Source organism: Atractosteus spatula, chromosome 7 (assembly GCF_055471065.1).
Source record: "Atractosteus spatula isolate fAtrSpa1 chromosome 7, fAtrSpa1.hap1, whole genome shotgun sequence".
NCBI lineage: Eukaryota > Metazoa > Chordata > Actinopteri > Semionotiformes > Lepisosteidae > Atractosteus > Atractosteus spatula.
The window spans coordinates 9,809,685-9,831,253 of record NC_142712.1 but is presented as its reverse complement, the minus strand read 5'-3'; the positions used below and the strand labels follow the sequence as shown (position 1 = coordinate 9,831,253).

The window sequence follows — 21,569 nt, the reverse complement described above, 5'->3', positions numbered from 1 at the left end:
TTTATTTTTGGACACATGAGTTTTAAGTAAAAAAAGAGGGTATCATTCAATGTCCATATTTTCTCACAGCTGTGTAGGTGAAGTCAAGGCTGTAGAATTAAAGATGTAGTTCCATAATTATTCAAAGGTTCAAAGGTTGCTGCTGCAATAAGACAGAACAAGAATGTTTCAATAACTGTTTAACATTAGGGACAGGATTACTGTAAGGAAACACTAATACTTACAGTATGTGACAGTATGGATGTAAAATAGTGTGCATCTATTGTATATATTTATTATAGAAATAAATCTGTAAAATTAAGAAACAACAATATTCAGCAAGAAACCTGCAGGAAGGCAGTGTGGGGATATAAACAGGGCCGAGCTTTCTGTGCTTGAGGAATCTGGGAAGTTGTAGCATTGCGTTTGGTGTCAGTGCTTTTCACATGCAGTATAAATATTATTACTGTCACAATAAATAAACAAAAATTATGGTTTAAGATCAGAAATATGTTCACATATGTCATTTCTTTAAAAAATTTGAGTCATTTCCCTTTATTAAACATATATTTAAACTGTATTTTACAACACCGTATTATTATGTATGAATAATATGTTATTATATATTATTAGTATTATTATTACTTTTTACCTCCTACTGAAAAGCCAGCATACATATGGTACAGACTGCTGACACAATAACCTAAGTGCAGCATGGTGAGTTAAAAGACAGGTGATCAGACAGTATACTTGCTTAGTTAATGCTGCTCTTAATTGTAGGAGAAGGAGGTGATAAGAGCAGCTGACACACTGCTGTGTCTCTCGGAACACAGAGGAGACGAGAGGCCTGTGGGCCAAGACTGGAGTTAGTGTTCACACTTCTCAGCAGACTGCAGATAATGGAGATATGAAAGCAGCAACTATAATTATGCACTCTTACAGTATGTTCAAATAATTTCCATTCCAATCTATTTTATTCATGTTTTCCATATTAGTGCCAATGTAAAGCTGATTTTTTATTACTTTGATTAAATGAGAAATATACAGACGTATATTTTCTGCAATTATTATGCACAGCGAACCATTCTCCTTCATGATGATATTCAGGGCAAATATTTTATCCACCTGGAAAATAATGTTACCATTTGACCTGCTTAAGTAATATTGTTAAATGTACCAGATCCATTAAATGTACCAGTTTAACATGTATTTTTATTTAATTTATAGATTTTTTTTAATTCATTGGGTTTGTTCGAAAACCTTCTATTCCACAATCAATAAGCAAAATTTAATTTTAAAGATGACCGAATGTTTTCCTCGCTGAACATAGTGTAACAAATACGCCCCTGTGCATGACAGTGGGTGTTCGAAAAAAATGTTTCTAGAAAAAGTAAAGAGCATGAAATAGTTCACACAGAGAAAAACTCCAGTTAGCACCTGGATAACCATTATCTTCAGCTGGTGAACACCTTTGCTGTGTATCAGAAAAAATGCCTTCAGTGCTTACATTATTTTCTGCGGAATTTTGAATCATATTTCACAATCTAGAGTAAATGGAAGAGGAAAGTTTAGAATAGACATCATAATGTTAAGAAATATATCTGTAAGGAAATCAAGAATAAATGTAATCTTGTTTTCTTTCATCTGTCTTTTTTCTTCAATATTAATTATGAGATTATTTAATTGATATTGTGGTGCATAATAATGATATAATATAATAATTGCAATAATAATTAGTGTCTAATATGAAAAAGTACTTTGATATGCAGACTACCTTTCTTGCACTTGATATTAAAGATCTAATACAGAGTAAATCCAGAAAAAGCAGATTTAATATACAATATTGCCTGTTTTCAGAATTTATTTTTTCTTTGCTTTGTGTGACAATAAATGTGTATCATTATACTGTACATTGTCTACATTACATAAACACCCTGATCCTGAAACAATATAAGGTATTTCCAAACAATATTTGTAATTGTAATTTTGTTAGCCATATTTATCTTACTTGCAGATTTAAATTCTCTGAAGAATGATGTTTGGGTATTTTCCAAGTGCTGACAAGTTTAATAGAGCCCCCTGAAAGCAAGTTTACAGGATACAATGTCTAACCCAATTTTAAATTACTTCATAAAACAAAATCCCTGTTTCCAACTTTACTATTTACACAACATGCACAAACTAGTTCTTTCACCTGAAAACCCTTGCATAGTTCACAAGGAATCTATCACCCACAACTGACGACGCAATATCCAAACAGATGTACTGTAACACCTATCGTTCTAAAACATTAATTTGTATTAAGAAAACGGCTTGTGGAGAAGACTAATATTTCATTAGAGGGGATGCATTTAGTGCACCAACGAGAAATCAAGGTCAAAACTGGCCATGTGTGTAATTTGTTGTTTTGGCTCTGTAGATCAAGCAACTGAAGTGCTCAGTATTTAAATGACAAAACCCTCATTTTTCTTAAATTCAATATTTTACAGATGGGAGAACATGTTCAAGACAAAATGACAAGCTGATATGAAGACTGCAATCCCTTCCATCTGTTTTGTAACAGTGGGAGTCATTCTTCTTTACACATATGCAGGAATAATGTTGGAGGCCAGGTCAGTCTCCTCTAACAGAGCTTCAGCAACAAAGACCAGGAATACAGTGCTGCTGCACGCAGTTCAGCTGAGTCTGTGCCTCACATCCTTCCTGTACGGTGTGATAGAGGCCTTGTTAGCAAGGATGGCTGTGTCTGTCTTCATTCACCTGCGGTACCTCAACTTTGTTGTTCTTCTCATCCTGTGATGTTTAATCCCACTTATATACAGTCTGAGAGACAAGAGCTTAGGTCTGCCAACTATTTAAATATTATTTTTTATGCTGCCTAAAAAAGTAAGACCCACATGAAACAGAATATAATACAGGCCTGCCAGTTAATTTAGCCTTCTGATATATGATCTTAGAAGAGAATTACACCACTTGAGGCAGTAACCCATCTGAAGTCAGGTCATTTGAACTATATTTTAAAAGCAGTTCCTCTGGTAAGTAAAGCTGATTTTAACAAATGTTGATGTATCTTTTAAAATAACTTTTTCCAGAAGGAATATTTTAGTCCTTCCTGCTGTGCTTATAAAGATTTAACACACATTTTCAGGGTGACTGTGAAGATTTCCAAGGATTCTGCTGTACCTGTGCTATGTATTTAGACTGATTGCAGAACAGCAACTTGACAATGACATCCATATTCAAAATCTGTGCATCTGTGTAAGGCTCCTCATTCAGTGTTATCCTCATGTTCTTCACATTTTCAGGTAGGGGGCCTATTTCATCATAAACCAAACACCTTAATTAAACACAGAGCTCACTATTAATAATAAATGAAGTCTTCACTCCCTTTTCCTATAAATTAAGCACCTGAGAGTTTCAGTACTGACTCCATTTTAAGGTTAAAGAAGTTCAACAATTTTTTCCTCACAGATAAAGAAAAGTTCAATCTAACTTTTTTTTGGATGACATTCTTGTGGCTGAGCTCACCCAAGGAGGAAACAGCTACTACAGTGTGAGAGACAGCCTCTTCCTGGCTTTCTGCTCTTTCATGTATGACATCAAAGGCATCCTACCTAAATTATTATTAATTAACATGGACTCATGTCCAGTATCTGACCTCTGGCCCTGTGGGGATGAGTATCTTTACAGACTAATCCTTGTCATTTAAAGTAACTTCATTACATAGAAATCCACTGGCTTTATCGGTGGATCATGTGATGGGTACGCTTCAGTTTTCAAAATCTAGGTTGTAAATCTACTGTAGCATAACTAAATATATGCTGTAGCTGCAACACCAGAGTTGACTATTTCACCACTAGAAGAAGCATCATTACAAGCATCAACATAATAACTAACCCTATGTGCACAAAAAACATTTTCTATGGATTTGTTCAGCACAAAACCAGGGATTTACATGGTTAAACCTAAGTGTCCAACTCCTGCCACAGTTATGGCATCTTTTCTTACTCATATCACCCTGCAACTTACAATTGGCAACCCTCTGAAGCTAAGCAGGAGTGAGCCTGGTCAGTACCTGGATGGGAGACCTCCTGGGAAAAACTAAGGATGCTGCTGGAAGAGGTGTTAGTGGGGCCAGCAGGGGGCCTGTGTGGGTCCTAATGCCCCAGTATAGTGATGGGGACACTATACTGTAAATAGGCGCTGTCCTTCATATGAGACGTAAAACCGAGGTCCTGACTCTCTGTGGTCATTAAAAATCCCCGGGTGTTTCTCGAAAAGAGTAGGGGTGTAACCCCGGCATCCTGGCCAAATTTCCCATTGGCCCTTACCAATTAAGGCCTCCTAATAATCCCCATTTATTAATTGGCTTCATTACTCTGCTCTCCTCCCCACTGAGAGCTGATGTGTGGTGAGTGAACTGGTGCACTATGGCTGCCGTCGCATCATCCAGGTGGATGCTGCTCATGGTTGGTGGTGGAGGGGAGTCCCCAGTACCTGTAAAGTGCTTTGAGTGGAGTGTCCAGAAAAGTGCTATATAAGTGTAAGAAATGATTATTATTATTATTTAAGCTATCTATATCTGAGTGGTAGAGTAGTTTATTGCCATATGTACACTTAAATTGGAATTCTTAATTCCAATAAATGGAATAAACGGAAGAATCTGACACATTAGACAAGATTATGTTAATGTTGTGTTAGACACTTCACTGGATGCAAAACATTTACCAGACAAAAATAAAATAAACATAAATAACAAGAGGCTTTCAAAAGGCAGATCCTGTACAGAACATGCCCCATTCATGCCAGTTCAAATTACCACGACTATGCCATTCACGAAGAGCTATTCTGAGTACTGAGGGGCAGAGTGATTGATATGAAAATGTAATTTTTATTTTAACAGGCAATAAAAAAAAACCCAAAGGCCAATGGAGACAGTTTCGGTTGTCCAGGTCACACCTTAGAATCTTTGGTTTAACAGGGGCAAACAATTCTCAAATTAAACTGGAAGCACATTGCACATAGCACATCCCAAACTGATCCCATGTGCTTAATTTGTTGGTGACAGATTCCATGTGAATTCACAATTTTTCACAAGGGTTTTCACATCAAACAACTATTTTGTGAATTTTCTGTTATTAGCAAATTAGAAAAAGTAATTTATAGTTGTGATAGACTTTGTATCTTGGATTGACATGTTAGATGGTAGTGGTTCCTAATTAATGAAAACAAACTTGCTCTCGAAGGGCTCTAGTGGATTTGTTAGCGATTTGAAAATATTCAAAACATCATTCTTCAGAGAATGTAGATCTGCATGTTTGATAAGTATATAAACACTATCTTCAAAGAGTCTTTGGAAAAATACCATATATTGTTTGAGGATCAGAGTGCTTAATGAATGTAATACAATATTAAGTGCCACTAATATTCTCTGCAGAAAAAAAAACGAAAAAGATAAATCATGCTTAATTTCCTTATAGATTTCATAACTATACACCTGTGAAGTGTCTTCTAATCTTTTCTCTTACTCCAGGTTATGAAATATGATTCAAAACTCCTCTCAATATAATTTAAGCACTGAAAACAGTTTTTTGACTGCCAGTGTAACTGTTCAACAGCTGAAGACGGTAATTGTCCAGGTGCTGGTTGCGATTTTTCTCTGTGTGAACTGTTTCATGCTCTTCACTTTTTTCAAAAAAGAGGTTTTTCGGACAACCACACGCTACATTCTGTTTGCACACACCTTACTGAATGACTCAGTTCTTTTGTTATTGACAGACCTTGTGGCACTGCAGGTATATTTAAACATCCTGATTCCGGTGGAATTTTGTATTTTTCTCTGCATGATAATGGAAGTTCTCTCCCGCACAACCCGGTTTGTCATCACTGCGATGTGTCTGGAGCGCTATGTGGCCATCTGCCTGCCACTGAGACACGCGGACATTTCCACCCTGAGGAGGACACTGGCTGGAGTTCTCTTCATCTGGGCTCTTAGTTCCTTGTATGTCATTATTGATCTCTTCATTTTCAGTGCTACAGCACCTCCAAGTTATTATGCAGAAGAGACATTCTGCCGCTATGAAATATTATTACTGACAGAATGGCACACCTATATGAGAGCCATTCTGTCAAATTTGGAATTTGTTGTAATAGGAATTATCCTGGTATTTTGCTACATTAAAATAACAATAGCAGCCAGAGCTGCTTCAGGGGATAATAAAAAATCCTCATCCAAAGCTCGAAAGACTTTGCTACTGCACACAATGCAGTTGCTCCTCTGCCTAATTGAGATGTTGTGTCCCTTTGTAGAAATAGTTATTCTGGAGATTGACTTTCAGATTTTTGTAGCTGTAAGATATTTCAATTTCATTGTTTTTATATTGGCTTCCAGATGTGTAAGTCCACTTGTGTATGGTTTAAGGGATGAATTCTTTTTTGCCGCACTGAAATATTATGCATGTTTTAGATTAAAGAAAACTGTGTCTCCCCATTTTGTATACGCATAGTGAGAACTGTAAAACACTGTATCTGTGTTCTAACAAATTATGCAAGGTTGTTCAATGAGTAAAAGATTCTATCATCTTTAAAATTGCATTAAGCAAATTGAAGAATATCATTTTTTATAATAAATCCAGTTGATGAAATATTAGGCTGTGTTATTTAAAAAATACATGTAAAACTGCATTTGCAAACTAAGTGGCTTTAGTATATTTAACATAAATGACATTTTTGTACATTTAACCATATTACTAAACTATAAATCTATTTATCTAATTAATAATCTAGTTCTGAATACTGCATCAGGAATGAGGAGTGTTCACTGTGCATAATAGTTACAGAAGCTCACAAAATGATGCAGCATTATTTATCATTTAATAAAAGTAATAAAAATCAACCTTACATTGACAAAAAACAGTATCTAAAACATCAATAAATAGATCCTCAAGAAAAATATGAACACAATAATATATTTGTTCTATTTGTACTATAATTTCAATAATAACTCTAATTTGGTGGAATCTGTGGAAATCCAATGATTTAAATTTAGTATAGGGGCAGTTTCTCATTCGAGGACATTAAGATATAGAAAGTGTCCTGTAGCAGGACTACAAAATATGATACACAGTAAAATAGCTCAGTTGCTGTTTAAAGAATCATTTGAGATCAGCTGAAGTTAAGCATCCTTACGTTCATCAAAGCAATTAGCTTCCACCCCTTTTTAACATCAGCACATCAAGATTTGTAGCCCAGCTTTAAATATTGCATAACTTCATGTATCTATATAATTTATATTTACACTGAAGTGCATTACTCTTTGGTAGTCAAGCCTATGGTTTTCAGCCAGCACAGACAAGCCTTTCAGAAATATACTACACATAAACTTTTGTGTTCATGTTTAGTTTTTTATTTCCTACTGCTTCCTGAGAAGGGAACACTATAGCAGTCCTAGGTCTTCAGTCCTCATTATTATTTTTTCATTCACAGGTTTCTGTTGCAATAAGACAAAACAAGAACTTTTCAATTATTGTTTAATATTAGGAGCATGACCAGGGTTAGGGAAGGGTCACACTTAAGTGACAGCTGGGATATATATAAAACACTGTGCATATAATAAATAACGGCAGAAAAAAAAATTAGGAAACAAGCACTTTGCAGCACTAATGACCTGTGTTCAACTCCTGGGGTGCTATCTTAATGGAGTATGTATTGTAGTGCAGATTTCAGAAAACAGGCCCAGCAGTATGAATTACATTTGTTTTCATTAATTGGAAACCGCTAAGAGCTAGCATTGCAACCCAAGATACAAGGTCTAACACAGTATTAAATTGGTAAATGAAACAACATTTCTGTTTCTTAGTTTGTTAGTTACACAAAATTTGCTGTGCAAACTAGTGCTTTTAATTAAAATACTGAAAATCTAGGTGCCCTATTTATATAGTAGAAATAAAATTATAGATGTGGCTGATTTTGTCCTTTTTGTAGTAGCTATTTCACAAGAGACATGACAACAAACTTCAGAGGGGAGTTGTTAAAGGTGGTCCTATAATCACACTGTCAGCACACCCTAACCAGGTACAAATACAGTATGCTGTTGTGAAGAGGTAGAGATTGGTTGCAGACCACATGGCAAATAGGATGCAGAGGGAAGAGTCTCTGAAAATGGTTTTGCTCCACAAAACAAAAGAAAACAAAAAATCATGGTGACACAACTGGAGACATTTTTACTTTAAACGCCCAATCCACGTTTATCTTGATCTCTTCCAGTAAGTTCATCCCCTCTAATGAGATAATTGTCATCTTTGTTATCTCAATAGGGAGTTTTCTAATAATTAATATTTGTATTAAAAAAGTCTATGGAAGTCTTTTGAAAGCACGGGTCTTGTATCTCTCTGGAAATGGTGACAACATTAGAGTTTTGTTTTAAACTGTTTATTAATTTTGTGCTCAGACCAGCATAAAAATGTGCTCCAAGTCTATTTCTTACTTTTTTCCTATAGCTTAATACATCTCCCCAGCCTCAGCCTTTGTCATTGCTCTCTTAATTTGCTCAAGAAAATGACATAATATGACAGGTGCCAAATTAGTCATTAAAAACATGTGACCTCATCCTGGTGAGGTTTCAGCAAGCCTGGGCCTGTCCCCGAGCAAAAAATGCCAGTCACACAACTGGGCTTCCCCGAGATGAGAATCCAGTACAGTGCAGGACATTGTGTCCATTTTCCCTTATTAACACAAGACAGATCATGGCACCTCTGTGTGGGTGATGAACCTTCACAGACAGGTGGCAGAGGTGCTTTAATCAGCCCCAGTGGCTCTCATCTGGGGAAACCTTAAGGGACTGGGAACACTGGAAACAGCAGGAGAATGTTAACACTGTTTACAGACAGTGGCGAGTGTCACTTTCCATTACAAGGAGGGATGTGTAATTTGAACAATTAATAGGTTTATTCCATGCTGAAAAGAGAAGAAAGAAAACACAACGTTTTGGCTGTGGAGCCTATTCAAGTGTGAGTAAGACAGGGCAGTAAGCAAAGATAATGTAGCACAGAAAAACAAAAGCTGGGAGAGAGGAGGAGCAGGAGGCAGGAGCAGGGGAGATGGGATATGTAGTTTACTGAATATCGAGTGTGGAGGTGTTGTGTGTCTACAGTTTCTTTGGCAACATGTTCAATATTAATATAGAACATTAAAGCAGCTCAGAATGCTGTGTGTATAACTCAGTAATGTAGTAAATCTTTTGATTCATGATTTTGAGCTCTTATTTCAGTTGTCATAAAGCTTGAATAACAACAAGGCCAAAATCAACAAGATTTGGAGACATGTGGGGTACAATGGCCAACAGCCATGTCACTCTGCAACTCATAACTCACTGCAGGTGTGAGCCTGGTCAGTACGCGGATGGTAGACCTCCTGGGAAAGCTCAGGTTGCTGCTGGAAGAGATGAGTGGAGCCAGTAGGGGGCACTCACCCTGCAGTCTGTGTGGGTCTGTTTGGGCCCTAATGCCCCAGTATATTGACAGGGACACTGTACTGTAAAAAGGTGCCATCCTTCAGATGAGACATAAAACCGACTTGCTATGGTCATTAGAAATCCCAGGGCGTTTCTTGAAAAGAGTAGAGGGGTTACCCCGGCAACTAGGCAAAATTTCCCATTGGTCTTTACCAATCATGGCCTCCTAATAATCCCCATTTATGAAGTGGCTTCATCACTCTGTTCTCCTCCCCACTGATAACTCATGTGCGGTGAGCGTACTGGTGCACTACGGTCCCCATTACATGTAAAAGGACTTTGGAGTTTCCTGAAAAGTATCTATTATTATAATTTGGCCCAGTCCCTGGTGTGTCCTCTGTGGTCCACCCCTGATATCACAACCCTGACTCAGCCCAGCCTCAGGAGTGGGCCGCCCTGACAGCGCGTGTCCAGTTCATCCCGCTCTCCGGAGAAGATTTCTCTGAAAGCGCGTCTAATTCGGACCACTTCCAAACTTCCACTTCTGGAGCGCTCCTTGCCAGTCCGCCCCGCCAGCTGCCTGACCCCAGGACCTGCCCCCGATTCTCCTCCTCCTATCTGTCCCAGCAGAGCAGAGTCCATTCTGCAGTCAATAACCCTGGACAATGACACCAATTATCTCAAGTCTTTAACTTCTCCTGTTCCGCCCCTGTCATCCTGATGGGCAGCGAGGCATAACACTGTCCTATTATTGTTATTCGTATGAGCTTAACATGCAGAAGTTACATAGTTATATTTTCACTGTCAGGTGCCTCAGCCAGTCGCGGCTGGCATCATCCAAATCGGTGAAGTTAACGGGGGATCTGAAGCGAGGGCAGGAGTATATGATGTGGTAGGCCGTCTGCTCTTTGCCGTCGCCGCATTTGCAAATTGGGTCATCAGTGAGACCCCACTTGTGTAGGTTGGCCCGGAAACGGCCAGGTCCGGTTCTTAGTCGGTTCAGCTTGACCCAGGCTTGTCTGGGTAGGTCATTTCCAGCGGGTTTGTTAGATACTTTGTGGATAAACTGTTTCAGTCTGTGGTTGTTATTATTCCACGCGTCTTGCCACTTTTTGTTAGCCCAATTGGTGCCATTGTCGTTGTTTACATCTTTCATAAGGCGCCTCATTGTGTTAGAAGGTGAGTGCCGGTTTTCTAGTCGGAGGACCGTGGTGTTCCGGCTGCAGATGGCATCGTGCAGCAGGTGGTTGGGGTCATCCGAGGCTTTCAGTGCAAGGTTGATGCAACTTGGTTCTCTGCGAAGATTTGGTGGAGAGATGCTGCTGAGAATCGGTAGCAGTTCAGTGGGTGTAGGTCTAATGCACCCGGTGATAATGCGCATGCTATTGTTCAGGGCTGTGTCTATCTTCTTCGTGTGGCTGCTGTTGTGCCAGGCAGGAGAGCAGTACTCAGCTACAGAGAAGGCTAAAGAAAGCACAGGGGTGCGTAAGACGGTGAAATTTGCACCCCAGCTAGTGTCAGCTATTCTTCGCAGGAGGTTGTTCCTTGCTTGGATTTTTGCTGCTATTTGTTCGAGATGTTGCTTGAAGGTCAGTGAGCGGTCAAGGACAACTCCTAGATATTTCAGGCTTTTCTCAAATGGAATGGTTTTGTCTTCGCACTTGACATTGATTGTTATGTTAGCAAGGTGATTGGCGAGGTGGAAAATGCTGCTCACTGTCTTGGTGATGCTAAGTTTTATCTTCCAGTCTTTGAAGTAGCAATTCAGCTTGTTCAGGTCAGTCGATAGTGTAGTTTCTATTGCTTTGATGTCTGTGGAGCAATGCATAATAGCGATGTCATCTGTGTATACGTACGTTTTAGCAGTTGTACATGGCAGGTCAGCTGTGTGGATATTAAACAGCATTGGCACCAGCACCGAGCCTTGCGGGACGCCATTCTTAAGGCAAAATTTCCTGGAGGTGTCGTTGCCCAGTGTTAAGGTAAATGATCTGTTTGAGATTAGTTCTTGCATAAAGAGGACCATTTTCTTGTTTGGGATGATACGAAGCAGTTTGATTATGAGTCCTTTATGCCAGACCGTGTCTTCAGCTGCCGTTAAGTCCACAAGAACTACACCCGCTTTCTTTTTTTCTTGGAAGCATTGTTCGATATCATCGACCATACAGCAGACCTGGTCAGTTTTTGATCTATTTGTCCTGAAACCTGCTTGTTCATTTGGGAGCTGTGGGTCTACGATAGAGCTTATTCTGTTGTATATTAGCCTTTCCATAAGCTTGAAGGTGATGCAGAGGAGGCTGATTGGCCGGTAGCTTTTTGGGTCCTCCAGTGGTTTGTTTGGTTTAAGAATAGTGATGACTTTTGCTGTTCTCCAGATCTTAGACATTTTGTTTAGTAATAGGCAGTTGTTGAAAAATGCTAGTAGCCATTCTAAGGCAGGTGCAGAGAGGTGGGTAAGCTGTTCAGGATGCAGGTGGTCGGGTCCTGGAGCTATCCCTACCTTGAGGGTGGAAAGTGCAATCAGTTCAGGATAGGTGAGGCTGCTGTGGCTGTTATCATCTGCTGAGCTGGCTCGCCAGCTGTCGTGAATCTCTTGTTTAACTTTCCTGGCAAACTGCTTGTCTATGTGGGTTGGTTTGCCACCGTCAACAAGCACCTTTGCGACGTCTTTGGCTTTGACGTGGTTTTGGATTTGTGGTTTATGGTTTTGGCCAGTCAGTCGGTTGATGGTTTGCCAGGCTCTTCTACTGGAGTGCTTCATGTCGATTTCAGAGACCGTGGTGTTCCACTCTTGTTTCCATTTGTTGTCCAGGTATTCTATTAGAGCCGAGCCGGTGGATTGCGCTCTTTCTGTTGTGGTTGCTGACTCAAGTTCAGAGGTTAAGTTGGTACATTCTTCGTCTCAGCCGGGAATGTAGGTCTTTCGGAAACCTCTTGGGATATGATTGTTAGATGTGGAGATAATCATATTGCAGAACCTTGAGTATGAGTCATTAACATCAGTTGAGTTTTGATCTGGAAGTTTAAGCGGAAAGGAGCTGGTTTCTTTGGTGAATTCAGTCCAGTTTGCTTTTCGGAAGTTCCAGCGAGCGGATGGACGACTTGGAGATGGTGTCACGAATGCTGGATGGAACGTGACTACTGGTCTGTGCTGCGAGTTCGGGAATCTGCTCAACACTGAGCGTTGTGGTGAAGAAATGTGGTTGTTTGTTGGGCTGAAAAACACTAAGTCTGGGTTTGTTCCACTTTGCCACCTAGCAGAGAAGAATGTGTTGGCTTGTTTCTTATCGAACAGCAGAGTTAAACCTTGAATGGATGCCCAGTCGGCTAGGGCCTCGCCTTCCGGTGTGCTCTTTCGATAGCCCCAGTTGGTGTGTTGACAATTGAAATCACCAGCATAGATGACAGGATGCTGGTAGCTTGGAAGACTGAAGAACTGGGTACTAGGTGGTTTGTAGATGTTGACAGTAGTAAAGCCTTCTATTTCAATAGCAATCAATTATGTAGTATCTTCGTCAGGTGATTGGGCTACGTGCTTTGCATTTTTGTCAAGTTTTACTAGGGTAGCCACTCCATGGTGCGCATGATGAATGGCACCTATGAGGTGGTAGCCATATATCTTGATATTGCTGTCGTCTTTGGTGTGAGTCTCTTGAAGAAAGATCACTTGAGCGTTGTGCTCTTGAGCCAGGTGGTTGATGACCACGCATTTGGCTCTAGTTAGGCCTTCCACATTGATTTGCGGGATACACGGACCTGTAGGTTCTTGAAAGACCCTTAGGTTATTTTCTTCTTGCGGAGTACAATTCATTACTGGTAAGCTTTGCATAGTAAGTTTGATTTGAAGAGCTTTTTGCCGTCTTATTGGAATGACAGTTTGTATTTGAGAACAACCTTAAGCTGTCATATTTACCTAAGAGCTAAGTAATACAGTAATTCTTGTCTAGAAAGTCAAGTACATAATCAACAGTATGCAATTGTAGTGTGCTCTCACGAGGCACCAGTTCTGTAGGGGTTTGGGCATTTATGGGACAATTATTAATTGTGGCAGTAAATCACAGAATTGATTCTTTTAATGGCCTTAGAATCCAACCATGCGATATAACTCAAACAACGCACACACACAGGTACTAATACACGAGGATACATTTATTAATACATAAAATATGCATGTAAACCTAACAGATCTTATCGAGAGGGTTATCAGAATACAAAAGATATATATTCATTCAGTTACAAAGAGTTACACAAATCAAGAGGACATACGTTCGGTATATCATTCATTTAGACCGTTTCGTAAATGAACTTGGTTACAACTTCTACATTAGATACTCAAAACAAGTACATAACTCTTAGGAATTAAATTGATATCAACTAGTTGGGATAACAATTGAATTCTTGAGCAGTAATGCAGTGAAGTTGAATACTCATCCAATCTCTGGGGATTCAGATCTCCTGCAGGCACAAAAAAGCAGTTGCAGGCTTGTTGCTGTCCAATCCGCGCTCTCTGGCTCCATGCCAGGCTGTGCTGTGCAGCTTGCGATGGTGCGCTGCTAATGCTCTCTGAAGACCGGCTAGTAAGTGTTGGCTGAAACTAGCAAGAGTTTGTGCACAGGAGAATAGTGACTGCGGGTCCCAGCAGGTCAGGAAGAAGACTGGTTCGTTCCTGATGAAGCGCTAGTTCTGAATAGTGATTCAGCTGTCCACAGTTCCGACCTGTTTACGAGGCTTGCTGCTGATGCTAACCTCGGGTGGATCCTCTGGTTACTCTCTGGCAACCTCCGCTCTAGACTCTTAGAACAGAGGAAAGTTTTGGCACTCGGACACACTGGCCGTTCTGAGGTTGTCCGGGCTTAGTCTCAGGATGGTCAGGAGGCACGCTGCGAGAATGTCCTGCCCTTGGGAGCCTTTCTGCTCCTGGGCCGTCCTGCCCTGGAATTGTCTCGCACCCCTGGAATTCTCCTCAGAATTCTCCTCTTAATAGTCTAGAATAGTCTTGGAGCTCTGTGTTGCCTGTTTTTACCTGGAGGAACTTCAGCTCGTTCATTGGTTTCATGGGCATCAGAGACCCACGTGGGTTACTCGGCCCTACCAGTCCCTGATTGGTTGATCAAGGTGAGATATGAGTCACTTACTCCTGACACCTAGGAATGCAGTCCAGATGTCCATCTGGCACTCCCTAGACAGATAGGCGCCAATGGATGACCATTGATCATGATAGCCAGGCTTAGCTAAGTGCACCACCATTTGGGAGCTGTCCCTTATCAAAAGAAAACATCTTTAAATCAGCCTGCATGAATAGTTTCTCCGTGGCTGCACCACGGAGATGAAGAGAGAGATGGGGCCTCATTTGGGAAAGCACAGCAACACTTAATTCTGTCTTATTAACAAGCATTGCCGCTACACAATCTTAACAGCATTGATCACTTTCCAGATCTCACTAGTTTTTTTATACCAACTAAATGGCTTAATAAATTAACATCTCAATGTTATTGAAAAAAACAAAGGCATTTTTCCTCATTTCAAAAATGCATTCAGCTAATCATGAGAGCTTTGACACATTATTAAATGTTACTTAGAACTTTATTTTTGGACACATGAGTTTTAAGTAAAAAAAGAGGGTATCATTCATTGTCCATATTTTCTCACAGCTGTGTAGGTGAAGTCAAGGCTGTAGATTTAAAGATGTAGTTCCATAATTATTCAAAGGTTCAAAGGTTGCTGCTGCAATAAGACAGAACAAGAATGTTTCAATAACTGTTTAACATTAGGGGCAGGATTACTGTAAGGAAACACTAATACTTACAGTATGTGACAGTATGGATGTAAAATAGTGTGCATCTATTGTATATAGTAATTATAGAAATAAATTTGTAAAATTAAGAAACAACAATCTTCAGCAATACACTAAAATTGATCAGAGTTTTTCAATTGAAATACAATGATATATTCGATTTGAGGCTATGTAGAAGTTTCACACTCAAGAATGTTCAGTGTTTCAGGGCAGCCACTCAGTGCTTTTCTGTTGAATATCTCAGAATGGGCTTTTTGAGCTGGAGTGATTGACAGACACCTGCAGGAAGGCAGTGTGGGGATATAAACAGGGCTGAGCTTTCTGTGCTTGAGGAATCTGGGAAGTTGAAGCATTGCGTTTGGTGTCAGTGCTTTTCACATGCAGTTTTAATATTATTACTGTCGCAATGAACAACAAAAATTATGCTTTAAGATCAGAAATGTGTTCTCATATGTCACTTCTTTAAAAAAACTGAAATTTGAGTCTTTTCCCTTTATTAAACATATATTTAAACGGTTTTTTACAAAAATACCATATTATTATGTATGAATAATATGTTATTATGTATTATTATTATTATTTTTTTCCTACTATTCACAAGCCAGCATACATATGGTACAGAATGCTGACACAATAACCTAAGTGCAGCATGGTGAGTTAAAAGACAAGTGATCAGACAGTATACTTGCTTAATTAATACTGCTCATAATTGTAGGAGAAGGAGGTGATAAGAGCAGCTGACACACTGCTGTGTCTCTCGGAACACAGAGGAGACGAGAGGCCTGTGGGCCAAGACTGGAGTTAGTGTTCACACTTCTCAGCAGACTGCAGATAATGGAGATATGAAAGCAGCAACTATAATTATGCACTCTTACAGTATGTTCAAATAATTTCCATGAGAATCTATTTTATTCATGTTTTCCATATTAGTGCCAACGTAAAGTTGATTTTTTTATTACTTTGATTAAATGAGCAATATACATACATGTATTTTTTCTGTAATTATTATGCACAGCGAACTGTTCATGGAACTTGGAACTGAATACCATGTTCAGGAGATGTTATTCACGGCAAATATTTTATCCACCTGGAAAATAATACCATTTGACCTGCATAAGTGATGCTCCTCAGCTCCTCAGTGAAGTTTTACATGTATTTTTATTTAATTTATCGATTTTTTAATTCACTGGGGTTGTTCGAAAAACTTCTATTCCACAATCAATATGCAAAGTTCAATTTTAAAGATGACCGAATGTTTTACTCACTGAACATAGTGTAACAAATACGCCCCTGTGCATGACAGGGATGTTGACTGAGGAAGGTCTTCTTTAGCTCAGCTGGCAATACCCCTGTTTACATGGGTTTGAGCCCATGTGGTGAGAGACGGACTGTGGCAGGAGTAGTGGGGCACAAGCCCAAGAACCAGAATTCTCTACATTATGCAATAGAGACTTTTACAAAGTTTCATAGAAGAACTCAGAAACAACGTTTTGACACCTTCCATTATGTGTATACAAAGTGAGGAGACACCGTTTTCTTCAGTCTAAGACACACATAATTTTTAAGAGCATTATAGAATTCTGCATCCCTTAAACCATAAACAAGAGGGCTGAGACATCTGGAAGCCAATGTAAAAGCAATAAAATTGAAATATCTTACAGTTACAAAAATGTGAATGTCAATTTCCAAAACTGCCATCTCTACAAATGGACACAATAGTTCAATTACACAGAGGAGCAACTGCATTGTGTGTAGAAGCAAAGTCTTTTGAGCTTTGGATGAAGAATTTTTATCATCTCCTGAAGCAGCTCTGGCTGCTGACATTATTTTAATATAACAAAATACCAGGATATTTCCTATTACAACAAATTCCAAATTTGACAGAACGGCTCTTGTATAGCTGTGCCATTCTGTCTGTAATAATATTTCATAGCTGCAGAATGTCTTTTCTTCATAATAACTTGGAGGTGCTGTAGCAGTCAAAATGAAGAGATCAATAATGGCGTATATGGAACTAAGAGCCCAGATGAAGAGAATTCCAGCCAGTGTCCTCCTCAGGGTGGAAATGTCCGCGTGTCTCAGTGGCAGGCAGATAGCCACATAGCGCTCCAGACACATCGTAGTGATGGTTAATGGGGTTGTATTGGAGACAATTTCCATAATCATGCAGATTAAAATACAAAATTCCACAGGAAGCAGGATATTGAAATGTACCTGCAGTGCCACAAGATCTGTCAATAACAAAAGAACTGAGTCACTGAGTAACGAGTGTGCGAACAAAATGTAGCGCGTGGTTGTCCAAAAAATCTCTCTTTTGAAAAAAGTGAAGAGCATGAAACAGTTCACACAGAGAAAAATACCAACCAGCACCTGGACCACGACCATCCTCAGCTGCTGAACAGCCAAACTGGGAATCAAAAAAATGTCTTCAGTGCTTACATTATCTTGTGTGGTATTTTGAATCATATTTCATAACCTGCGGTAAGAAGAAAAGATAAAATTAGAAACCACAATAAAGATGTAATGTTAATAAATGTATCTGTAAGGAAACCATGCATGTAGTTTCCTTTGTTTTCTTTATCTTGTTTTTTTCTTCAAATGACATCGATGACAGCCAAAAACATTGTGTCGAATAAGACAGAAAAATATTACTTATCTGCAGACTTCTGTTGTTATACTTGTCAGTAAAGATAAAGCACAGAGTAAAGATCAACATACAAAATTAAAGAGTGTGGAAGTGCCTGTTTCATTCTCTATGTACCTATTTTCTTATTTTCTTGTATTGTATAACATGTATCATTTAATATTGAATTACCTTAAAAAATAATCTGATAGTATCCTCAAACAACATACAGTATTTGCAGAAACTGGTCTGAAGTAAGACATGTTTGCCTAATATGCAGATCTGCATTCTCTAAGGAATGATGTTTTGAATATTTCCAAACTGCTGACAAATCGTATTGAGCCCTTTGAGAGCAAGTTTGTTTTCATCCAGTGGAAACCACTAAGAAATAGTCAACCCTAGATACAGTGTCTTAAACTGAATTTTAAATTACTACATTACATTACAGTAGAAATCCTTGTCTCCTAATTTGCTGGTTAGACAAAATACACAAACAAGTTCTTTGGTAAGAAGTTCATTGCAGAAGATTTTTATTTATCTTCAAATATGTTAACAAGAAATGAATCAAGCATGGGAAATAATGCTTGGCTGTGAGTTTAAATGTCATCATGTCCATTGAGAATCTTTTTAGAAAATTCCTGTAGAAAGTAAGGAATTCTAGAGAAATCATTCATTCTCCTATTCAGTACTCAATAGTCATAAGAATTAAATGGCACAGCCTAAATTCTGGCATGAAGAACATATTCTACAGTGGACCATCCACTTCAATGTCTCTTAAAATAGTTTGAAAATATGTCAACCGTACTTTTGACAGTAACAGCAAGATTTGGGGTTGCATGGGGTACAATAAAAATATACAATTCCATGTTTTAATTTATAAGGATAACTTTCACAGCCATGAACTTAATAGAATCCATCCAGTAATTTTGGGGTATTTTTTTACATACATACATACAGGTCTGGGAGCTTTTACAATGGTTTCAGCATGTTTTTGCAGTGACCACACAGGACCCTGACTGTACTAATATGGTGCAACACCCCTACAGGACCGCCAATGCAAACCCACTCTGACAGCAACCTTGCCACCTAAACCCAGAGAAGCAAATAGCCATCGAGCACGCCATTGCTGAGATACCAGGGAGGCCAGCGAAGCTGCATCCGAAGAAGGGTGCCAGTTGGAGGTTTTGCGTGGATTATCGAAAGCTGAATGCCGTGACCCGGAAAAACTCCTGCCTGCTGCCTCGGATCGATGAGTCTTTGGATATGCTCTCTGGAGAACTGGATCTTGAGAAGATAGCGGGCTCAAGCTGCACCGTCTCAAACATCGCCTGCTCCACTGTGAGCCTTCTCTTTCTTGGGCCACTGTGTGAGTGGGGCAGGGGTAGCCCCCCAGAAAACATAAAGGTGAGCGCTGTTTGAGACTGGCCAACTCCTGTCAATGCAAAGGAGTTCAGGACGTTCCTGGGCCTGGCCATTTACTAACTCCACTTTGTGACCCTACACAACACACTGCAGTGGGCGGAGCGGTGGCACTATGGCTAAGGATCTGCCCCTGTGGCTAGAAAGTTGCCAGTTCAATGGCTGACCCTGCGCTCTGACCCCAAGCTTCTCTCCCTGTCTGTGTGTCTCATGAAGATCAAGCTGGGTTACGTGAAAAGACAAATTCCTAATGCAAGCAACTGTATTTGGCTAATAAAGTGGTCTTATCTTATCTGTCTTGTCTTATACCAGCATACCTGGGTTGCAACCTCATAGAGCTGGATCAGACACCACTAGCGTGCCTTTTGAACTCACCCTCTGTGGTACAATTTATCATGGACACTGATGCCAGCGACAACAGAATCGCTGACAACAGAAGCTGCCTTTGCCCAGAACCTGGGAGATAGAGAAAGGGTAATCGTTTACTACAATAGAGCCCTTACCAAAACAGAGCAGAATTAGTACATTACATGACGAGAGCTACTAGCAGTGGTGGATGCTGTAGAGCACTTCACGCATCATGTCAGCAGCCTACCATTCACCATCCTCGCTGACCATTTGGCACTAAGCTGTTTGATGTCCTTCTAAGAGCCAGAGGGGCGGTGGCCAGATGGATTGAGAAGGTACCAGTACTCTGTGCAGCACCAAGAGGGACTGGAAGACCGCCCGTGGAAATCGGTTCGTGCTAGTCACAATTGACCATTTTACCTACTGGCTGGAGACCTATTCCTTGCCGAACCCAGAGGCTGAGACAGTGTATAATGCCCTTATAGACGGGATTTTCAGCTGGTTCGGAATCCCCCACGAGCTGCACTCAGATGAGGGGTGGAACTGAGTCGCGGGTATTCCAGGCCATGTGCCAGCACCTGGGAATCCTGAACACTGGGGCTATGCCCCTACATCTGCAAGGCACCGGCCTGGAAGAATGATTCACCCGGACCCTGGGGACCCTTAAGCCAGCCTACCCACAGTGCAACACTCTACCTCCTGCACCCCAGCACTGCTGATGTTGGGCTGAGAATTCAGCACCCCTGGGAGCCTGAGCACCTGACCTTGACATCGCCAATTTCTCAGACTCACTTCCCTTTTTCCCTCCTCTAGAAATGGGTTCCCCTTTCCCTTTTCCCACATTCTCACATCAAACCCATAGCTGAGCAATAGGCTCTGTACACCATCCCTCCATTTTGCTACTTTCCCTGCCTTTGCCTGAGTGATAGAAACACTCATATATTCTAAAAGTGCAATGAACGAGTGAGCTGCTGTCACAGTCTACTGCCTCTCTTCTTTCAGCACCACCTGTACCTGATTTTAAGGGGGACTGCTACAAAACACAGCACCTTTTTGTGCAGAGACATAGAGAAACTGACAGTGCCTCTGTGCCTCTAGAACTGATACTATGAATAAAGATGGGGAGGCTGGCCTTTGGATATGAACTTACTGGACACCTGTGATCCTGCAGCTCTGCACAAGTGAGCTGATAACTAAACAGCATGTTCAGCTAATCTCCAGAGCTGTCACACATTATTCAGGGTTATACAGAACTTTATATTTAAAAGAATATGTGCTAAGTAAAAGACATTAAAGAGGTTATTACACATTTTCCATACTTTCTCTCAGCTGTGTAGTAGAATATATAATAAGAAAAAGAATCAAGTCGAGACTGCGCTGTGAATCTTCCTTTCATTAAGCAGACTTAAATATGTACTTTCTCACTATTTTTTCATTCAGAGTTTGCTCCTACAATAAGGTAAATGTGTTACAACCTGCGCCGCGCCCCAGGACATAGGGGCAGACGCTGAATGAAGTAAAAGACCCAAAAGCTGGAGTGCCACAGTCGAGAGGGCTGGGCCGGCTCACTGTCCTCGGGCACGAGAGAGGCTGCCACAAAGCCAGTCTGAGGCAACACTGTCTGCAGAAATCTGCTGCCAGGGACCACTAACGTGGGCCGTCAGGCTCAGTTGGGATTCAATGGGCCAGGCTCCAGGAGAGAAGGCTGCGCAGGGCAGTGTACAGACTGCTGGAATCTCCTGGGATGCAGGCAGACAGGAGGAAGGACTGGAACACAGGGAAGGAGTGCTGGGAAACTAGCTGCAGGACAGGGAGATCCATCTGGTCCGGAGCTAAGCTGGTTACAGAGCGTAGCGCAGGGCCGAGGGGTCCAGCTCTGAGGCTGGGCAGGATACTCCCAGTCTGAGCTGTCATCCTCAAGGATACCAGTATGAACAGGGCACCTGCTCACTGGG

The 21,569-nt window shown here is 40.4% G+C and overlaps 3 pseudogenes; 2 read left to right on the top strand and 1 right to left on the bottom strand.

The window, feature by feature from the left end:
- Positions 1 to 237: 237 nt before the first annotated feature.
- Positions 238 to 2,869, top strand: LOC148830400 (odorant receptor 131-2-like; annotated as a pseudogene).
- Positions 2,870 to 5,654: 2,785 nt separating this feature from the next.
- Positions 5,655 to 6,485, top strand: LOC148830399 (odorant receptor 131-2 pseudogene; annotated as a pseudogene).
- Positions 6,486 to 16,727: 10,242 nt separating this feature from the next.
- On the bottom strand, positions 16,728 to 17,609 carry LOC148830398 (odorant receptor 131-2 pseudogene; annotated as a pseudogene).
- Positions 17,610 to 21,569: the final 3,960 nt, after the last annotated feature.